Genomic DNA, 8772 nt, shown 5'->3' on the forward strand with positions numbered 1-8772 from the left:
ACATGCAAGGCCAGTGCCTTAATGCCTTACTATGTTCTAGCCCCCAACGTTATTTTTTTTTAACATATTAAAAACCTAAAAGAATTTCTTAAATAGATTTGTACCCCACAAAATGGTGGGCCATCATTTGGTTGTCTTCTATATATTAGATATTCCTATTATATTGAATAATCAAATGAAATGATGTATATAAAAAACTATAACCGATGTTGTTGATCTGTGCCTAACATGGGTTCAGTGTCCCTCCTGTACCACATGGCCTCCTGAGCATCACAGAGTACAGTTCTGGTAGTATTGGAGGCTTTCTAGAATACTTCTGGGTGTGGCTCTTAAGGCCCTTGAGGTCCTAGCCACCATGAATTCTAGGTATCACAGAGTTCCTGGGCCCTAACACTGAACTATTAGACAGTTGGCTGAATGTGGCAGGGAGTGGCCCTCCTAACCTTAGAACCATTTGGAAAGCCCCCTCCACATTATCCTTATTATATTACTTCAGTTTTTTTTTTTTTATCAATAGGACTATTGCCTTTAAGCCTTCTATAGGTAGTTTGCAGAGTTCTGTGTCAAGAGTTCTTCTGGGCAATGATCTTGATCCCTTGGTGTGGGTGAGGTCTTCTATTTCCTCTCTCTGTCTGGTTTGCTCCAAGATGGCCCGGTGGGGGTTGAAGTCTTGTGTTCAAGCAAGGCTCAGTGGCAACTAGAGAAGCCACAGTTGCCTGTGACCCTGGAGGCCTTAGCCATAATAGAGAGTTGCAACTGGAGTGACTCTAGCATCAAGGTTGAGAGTGCCTGGGAATGACCTGAGGATTGAGTCTCAAGTTTCTGAGCTCTTTGATGGCACCAAGTTTGAGTAGATGTGTGCAATAACCTGGAATTCAAGATTGCAAGAGTCCAGGGGCAACTGTGAGTAAAGGTCAAGCAGGCCTGAGCAGTCAACTGAGGTTCAAAGTCACCATTGCCCAGCAGCCACCAGGCTGTTTCTCATGCAGACCTGGGCAGTGACTGGAGCACACATGCTAGGACAGGTTTGGAGAAACTGAGTCTCGGTGCCAACTGGTGCCAAAGCTCACACCTTAAGAGCTTAGCAGGGCGTAGCTGTCACAGGCTAAAGGGAGCATGGCAGACAGTGGAATGGACTCCCTTATTAACTGACTTTGCTTTGGGAGGTCCATGGAACTTGTTCTGTCTTTCTTGTACTTGAATGACTGTCTTGAACTTGTCCTGTTGGCTTGCTTAGTAGCAGTCCCCTGGAGACTGGTAGGGGCACGGTCTGTTATTCTGATAAACAGATAAACAATGGGCAATTGTCTCCTCAACTTCAAAATACTTCAGCTATTTTGGGGGGTTGGTGGAGCTCTCCTCAGGAATTTGCCTCAGGGTCTGTTACCTGGAGGGTAAAGCCCAAGATGGTATTCATCAGCTGTGTTATGAGCAAGACTGTGAGAAATTGCCAAGGTGATTCCAGCCAGCTGTTCTGGCTCAGTTTATATATTATATTTATAAGTACAGGATTGTAGGATCAGAATATAGGTGTCTGATATAACCTCTTCCATTATAGATCTCTTCCAGACTATGGCTTGTTGGTGAAGGCAAGATCTTTCTCTGATCTGCCTGGATGCTCCCTTTTCTGTGCCTTGCTATGAAAACTTTGTTAGTGGAAGTTTCAGTTGTTCTCTGTCCAGATTAATTCAAATTTCAGTCTAGAGTTGCTATGATTGCAAGAGGGGGTAAATACAAGTTCTATCTTTGAGCCACCTTGGTCCTGCCCTATAGTGTTTTTTTCCCATATGATTTCAAAAGGACTATTCTTAAGATAATAGCATAGTCTCTAAGCACGAGGTCTGAAAGGTTTTGCAGATCCATAGGTTACTCTGACAATTACATATCAGCAGACTATGTCCTCAAACTTGCATCCACAATCACTATTTCCTCATGTGATTTAGAGAAATGCTGACAGTAGGTTGAACAGGTGTGGGAGAGACTGCCATAGAGCATTGTTGAGCTTCATTTCACAATCTCACTTAGTCACGCCTCAAATTGGAAGCAAGAAATTAAATTACAAACACCATGCATCACAAGCCAAGCTGTTAACTGTATTGGCCAACTCTCTTACCTCACTCTTTGATGTAAAGAGGCAAGAGTGAATCAACAGATTAGCCATTCATATAAGACAGTTACATGACACTAAAGGAAAAGAAAATATTCAAAAACTCCTAGCCACAACCCACAGACGTAACAGTATCAATAGAATCTGTGAATAGAATAACTGAATACAAATAAAAGAGAAACAGGACCTTAAAGATGAGTCACAGCCTACTTACCAATCTCATAGGAACAACTAAGCTCTATGACTAATATTAAGACTTGTAAACTGACATAGAAAATAAAATGAACTTTTTCTTTTAATATAAAATGTAAAACTAACTAAGCTGGCTGAGAAAATATTGTCATTTTAAAAAGACTTGGGAACTAGTTGCATGAAATCAGATTTACCTAAGAGAAAAGGCAAAACCAAAACATTGGAACCACCTGTCACCATGACCAACTGATTCTATCATTCTATTCATTATTCTACTCTATTATTCTATCCTAGTTATTCTATCATTAATGAATGAATGCTTAATGAATGCTTAGTTAAGATCTACTACGTAACAGTTCTGTCACTGGGGCAGAATAGCAGGCAAACTTAAACTCTAAGTAGACAGGAGATAGGAAATAAAGAAATATTTACTATGTAACTTGGTAAATAGTATGAATAAAATCAAACTGAGCAAAAAAGATAGTGCAGGAGGTAGATGACTTGTCTTGCACTTGGCCAGTTTTGCCAAACCCTGAATCAATCCCCAGCACTATTTGTGGTCCCCTGAGCACAGAGTTAGGTATAGGCCCTGAGAACTCCCCAGTGTGGCCCACCCCTTGTCCTCCACTCCTAAAAACATATGAGAATTAGAGATGAGGCAATAGGCAATGGTAATATTTCTTTAGGCTAGTTAAGCGAGGTTTCTAAGGCAAAGGAACATTTTCAGCAGACATGAAAATAGAATGTAAGAGGATCATGCATATGACAAGAAACAAGATCACTCTAGGCAGAAGTACTACCAATTAAGATTCTGAAATAGACCATCATTGGGATGTTTGAGGAAGAGCAAATGGTCAGTGAGTTTGCAATGAATCAAGGGAGGATAGAAAGATTGGTGGGAAAAGAAGGCAACATATGAAAAGGCTTTATGGAAGACTTTAGATTTTACTATGGGATACTGGAAGCCATGGATGTTCATCTCTACTTTACACCTCCATCACATATCAACCTAACAATATGACATAGCAATGGGCTGCTTCTTCTGCTTCTCCATCTGCTAAAGCATAATTAACTTTTCAACAATATCTGTTTTTCTTAATCCCAAGACTTATAATTACTCTTCTATCAGATCTATCTTATTATCGAAAGCTAAGCAAAATAAACAAAAACACAAGGGCAAATCACTTACAAGGCAATCAAATCTAGAAACTAAGCAGGATCTTTGAGTAGATGGTATACAAACAAACCACGTAACTTAGAACAGCTTGACAGGGCCAGAGAAATAGTACAGGTGATAGGGTATTTGCCTTGCATGTGACAAATTCAGGTTTGGTTCCTGGTATCCCATATGGTCCCCTGAGCAATGCCAAGAGTAATTCCTGAATGCAGAGCTAGGAGTAACCCCTGAGCATGACTGGGTGTGATCTCCGCCCCCCCCAAAAAAACCAACTTGGCATAGGAGTCAATTAAAGGTGTGGACAGGTTTTTTTTTTTCTTCTTTCAAGTTGACACAAAGAATGTCTAAGATTTTTTGGGGTTAGAAATATACAGGAGTCAAAGCAATAGTACAGCATGTGGGGTGTTTGCCTTGCATGCATCCAACCTAGGTTCAATCCCCAGCACCCATATAGCTCCCTGAGCACACCAAGAGACAGGAGTAAGCCCTGTGTGAGTGTGGCCCTAAAACCAAAACAAAACAATCATTTCACACAGAACAACCTGGTAAGAAAATGCAAACAACCAATTCCTGCAGAATCTCAATTTTATTCTTAGATCCAGTCAAAGCGTTGTTTACAAGGATTCCAAATCTTTGAAACTATTAAGGACCTGTGGTCACCAAATAGCACTTCAACATACTATAGTTGTATTTATATCTCATGAAATTAGTCGCCATACTTTGACAGAATGTTCACAATCACGATTATGAACTCCCATTAATCGTCGATTTCTCGAGAGGGCTCAGTAACCTCTCCATTCGTCCTTTCCCTGAGATCTTAAAAGTCTCTCTCGACTTGGCCCTCCCAACGATGTCTCACTGGAGGCTCTTTCAGGGTTAGGGGAATAAAATCCAGCTTGTTACTGGCTTTAGCATATGAATACACCATGGGAAGCTTGCAAGGCTGTCCCATGTGGGCAGGAAACTCTCAGAAGCTTGCCAATTTCTCCCAGAGGGAAAAGTAGATTATAATATATCGCTTCTGGGAGCTTGCTTTTAAGTCTCTGGATGCTGGCCGTTGATGGGATTACACACCTGGGTTCCTCTGCCGGTACCTTCATGTGTGAGGCTTGTTGAAAGTGTGGAGAGGGGCCTTGAGCATGGCTGTAGCTAGGTTCCGGTGGTCTTCGGCCACTGGGAGCCCTGCTCAGGGCAGGGAGGGAAGCTGGAGCCCATCCCCTCTGAGGGACCCTGGGGAAGACAGCCAGGCGTGTGGGCAAGAGACTCTCTGAATGTTAACATGACGTATTACAGAATCACTACAAAATCCCAAGGAAGAAATGTCCCACCATGTCGCTTCATCTCACAATCACAATAAAGGTCAATTATAGATACAGAGACATTAATAGACGTGCAAGAAGTGGATGTGGCCAAAAAAACTCCACTGGGAAAACACTTAATTCTTGCAATGAATTTTAAGTTGCTTAATTTTTCTGTTGTGTAAATTTTGTGTACAGTAGCAGACATTAATCCATTGAGATTTACATTAGCAAACATTTCCGTTGATTCAGAACTCCCTAAATCATCCAGACAAAACTTCGTATTTTAAGCTATATTGATGATATAAAAACAAGCACAAATAAAAACAAAAAGTCTTCTCTCCTTCACATGAACTTAGATCCGTAAAGCATCTTTATTATCAATTCTGAGTGAACCAGGATGGTCTCTTCTGATCTCGTTCGATGATCCTCTTGCCCTGATCTTGTGCAGTCGGTATCTCTCCCGCGTACAGCACCACAGTCTCTGAGGTGGGCGCCTTGAAAGGACCCACTCCCTTGCTATCTCATCTGTTTCCTGATTTCTGCAGTCTCCTTGCGCACCTTTTCATAGCAAAAGCCACAGAGGAACGTGTTTCTGTTTCAGGTGACCACATTCCGGACAAATGTCTATATTGTTCTTAATCGTAATAAGCTTCTGAGGGTTTCTTCTTCTACACCCGTTCACTTCAATGCTGCGCCTATTTTTGGGAGCTGCCATCCAAAAGATACTATCCAAAAGGCTGGAAATCTCATTTCCATTGGTATCATTTGCTGGTTCCGTAAATACAGCTGGATTTTGGACTGCTAATACTGGTCCGCACGGCGGGCTGGCCGGGCCAGGCTGAAGTCCGGGCAGCAGGCGCCACCAACAGCTCCACAGCAGCGCCCGGGTGGCCGGCCACGTCAGGGTCCACAGCACCAGCAGGGCCGGCGCCTGAGCGGAGTGTACAAGTTTTTAAGTTGCATAAGCCAGCATGATTCCTTGGTATTAATCACTGTGGCCAACGTTATCTCCTCTTATGAAATAAATTGTGTCCTTTAAAAATTTATGAAGTCTTATATCCAGTACTTCAGAATGATATCTGGTTTGGAAATAGGGATCATTATATATTTAGTTAGTTAAGAAAAGGTCAAACTGTTGGAGGATGAACCCTAGATCCACTGTAACAAGTGACCTTGGTACCATGGAGATAGTGCAAATAGTGAAGAAATGCCTAGTGTCTATGGAGCCCTCAGTTTAATCTCTGGCACCATATGACTAACCTTTAAGCACCTGGTGACCCTCACAACTCCATCACCCCCTGGCTATCACCCTATAAAAAACAAAAATGCACAAACTGTATAATGTGGTGGAAAATGCCAACTACACACACACACAAACAATGATTAATATCTTAATAAGAAGAGAAGAGATTGGGGCTGGAGTGATAGCACAGTGGGTAGGGCGCTTGCCTTGCACGCAGTCGACCCGGGTTCAATTTCCAGCATCCCATATGGTCCCCTGAGCACCACCAGGAGTGATTCCTGAGTGCATGAGCCAGGAGTAACCCTTGTGCATCGCCAGGTGTGACCCAAAAAGCAAAAAAAAGAAGAGATTAGGGTTGGAGAGATAGGATAGTGGATAGGGCACATGCCTTGTATGCAGCTGACCCAGGTTTGATTTGCAGTGCTCCACATATTCCCCTGAACCCACCAGGAGTGATCCCTGAGAGCCACCAGTTTATGCCTCCCCCCATCCCTCATCCCCTAATAAAAAACAGCAATAGTGATGTGCAGGGGAAAGATGCCCATGAAAAGACAAAGACAGAGATTAAAGTCAATCATATGTTCTCAGGTCAGAAATGCTTTTCAAGCCAAAATAGTCAGAATGGGAAAGGAAGGATCCACTCCTACAGATTTCAGAGAGATCATGGTCCTATTTACACAATGATTTCTGAATTCCAATTTCCAGAACTTGAAATAAATCATTTATCTTTCAAGCCACTAGGTTTGTAATACTTTGTGACTGTAGTCCCACAAAAGCAATGTGTTTCCCTTTGGCGTGAAGGGAGAACTCAGAGATGAGAGTGCCCATGGTCTTCTGTCGTGGGTCATGGGCAGCATACAGGGACCAGGCTAATCCAGTCAGAAAATGAAACCATTCAAATCTAATTGCCTGATATAGCCTTCCCCTGACAGAACTGCATTAAAATATAGCCTACAGACCGTCTACTTGATGCTCTGGCATTCCAGGTGAGGCTTGCCTCCTGCTTATGTCACTGGGCCTAATCCAGAATGGGGGGCAGAGACCCTTCCTCCTGGTTACCTCCCAGCAGCACCCACACGTGACTTGCACATATAAACAGGCCCACACTGTAGCTCCTGACCTTCTGCTTGCTAATCTGCAATTCCAGGTGGGCAGAGAAGAGAGCAGCACCAGCCTAATCCCACAGCATCTCTCAGGAGGTCTAACTACGGACTCAATCCTAGCACAGCAAAAATACTAGAAAACCAGTGTGGGGGCGGAAACACCCAGAAGCCCACCAACCTCAATGAGTGAAAACAGTATCACTGAAGACATAAACAACATCAGAAAATATCTTTAGTGATACTACAATAAGGATGTTGAAGAAGTTCAAAGAAACTATGGCACAGTTAGTCAGCAAAGCAGAAGAAAGTATAAGAATCAAAAGGAGTACCTGTGACATAGGAAGTCAGCAAAGTACAAGAAGGTACGAGTTAAAATGAGACTCATCTAGGAAATCTCCAAGACACATTGTACTCAAAATGACAAAATTCCAAAACATAGACATGAATCAGAGATGATAGATATAAAGAACACTGGAGATGATATATAAAAACCCAATAGATATTCTGAACTGCAGAATAACAGCAGGTGAACAAAAGATCAGGGATCTCCAAGAGAAGGATTGAAATCACTAAGAAATATGAGAAGGTAAAAAATAGTCTGGAAAGAAACGAACAGCATACCAGAGAACTACAGGATGAGTTCAAGCAAAACAATATAAAAGTCATCAGAGATCCTGAAGAACAGGAAGACAAATTTGATGAAGAAACAATAAAGAAATCCTCAATAATATTTCCCAATATGACAGGCAATGAGTTCCAAGAGGCCGGAAGGGTCCCAGCAAAAATTGTCTCTTCTAGGAATAATCCAAGACACATTGTACCCAAATGACAAAATCCAAAGATAGAGACAGAATACTGAAAGCAGCAAGACAAAAAAAAAAATTACATACAAAGGAAAGTTCATAACATGTACAGCAGATTTATCAAATAAAACTCTGTGAGCCAGAAGACTGTTAAGGGTTGTAGCACAACAACTGAACAAAATGAACACCTCACCAAGAACCCTCTATCCAGCTAGATTATCATTCAGATTTGAAGGAATGATACAGAACTTCCTATAGAGGCAACAATTTAGGGAATTCATAGCCTTGAAATTTTAAGTTCATCCAATTTAACTAGCTCATTGTATAGAAGTAAGAACCTATGCCCATAAGAAAAATCAAGCATAAAAGGGGTCAGAGCAATAGTATAATGGATAAGGTGTTTACCTTGCACATGGCTGATCTATGTACAAGATAATCAATCCATGTGCAAGGTAATAAATCTCCTGCACCCCAAATGGTCCCCCATCACCATCAGGAGTGATCCCTGAGAGCACAGTAATCCTGAGAATCACTGAGTGTGGTTCAAAAAACATTTTTTAAGCAAAACAAATAGTAATGAATATGGTAAAATGAAGATACAAATATTCTTTTGTCTGCTTGGTCCTTTTCCCACCATAATTTATGAAATATAGCCTCATTCATTTAACGCTTATAATGCTTTATAATGTTTGTGATAGCATACCTGAAGCTGTAGATAAAAATGTAAATAGCTCAGAAATATGTGAATAAAAGCTTTAAAAATACTTGCATATTGAGATTTGAGAAAATATTTTGAGCTTTATTGATTCCACAATATTTGAGAAACAGCTTGTGGTATTTAATATT

At 41.5% G+C, this 8772-nt stretch overlaps 1 pseudogene; it reads right to left on the bottom strand.

The window, feature by feature from the left end:
• Positions 1-5128: 5128 nt before the first annotated feature.
• Positions 5129-8340, bottom strand: LOC101555660 (39S ribosomal protein L32, mitochondrial-like; annotated as a pseudogene).
• Positions 8341-8772: the final 432 nt, after the last annotated feature.

This window comes from Sorex araneus, chromosome 4, assembly GCF_027595985.1.
Source record: "Sorex araneus isolate mSorAra2 chromosome 4, mSorAra2.pri, whole genome shotgun sequence".
Taxonomy (NCBI): Eukaryota; Metazoa; Chordata; class Mammalia; order Eulipotyphla; family Soricidae; genus Sorex; species Sorex araneus.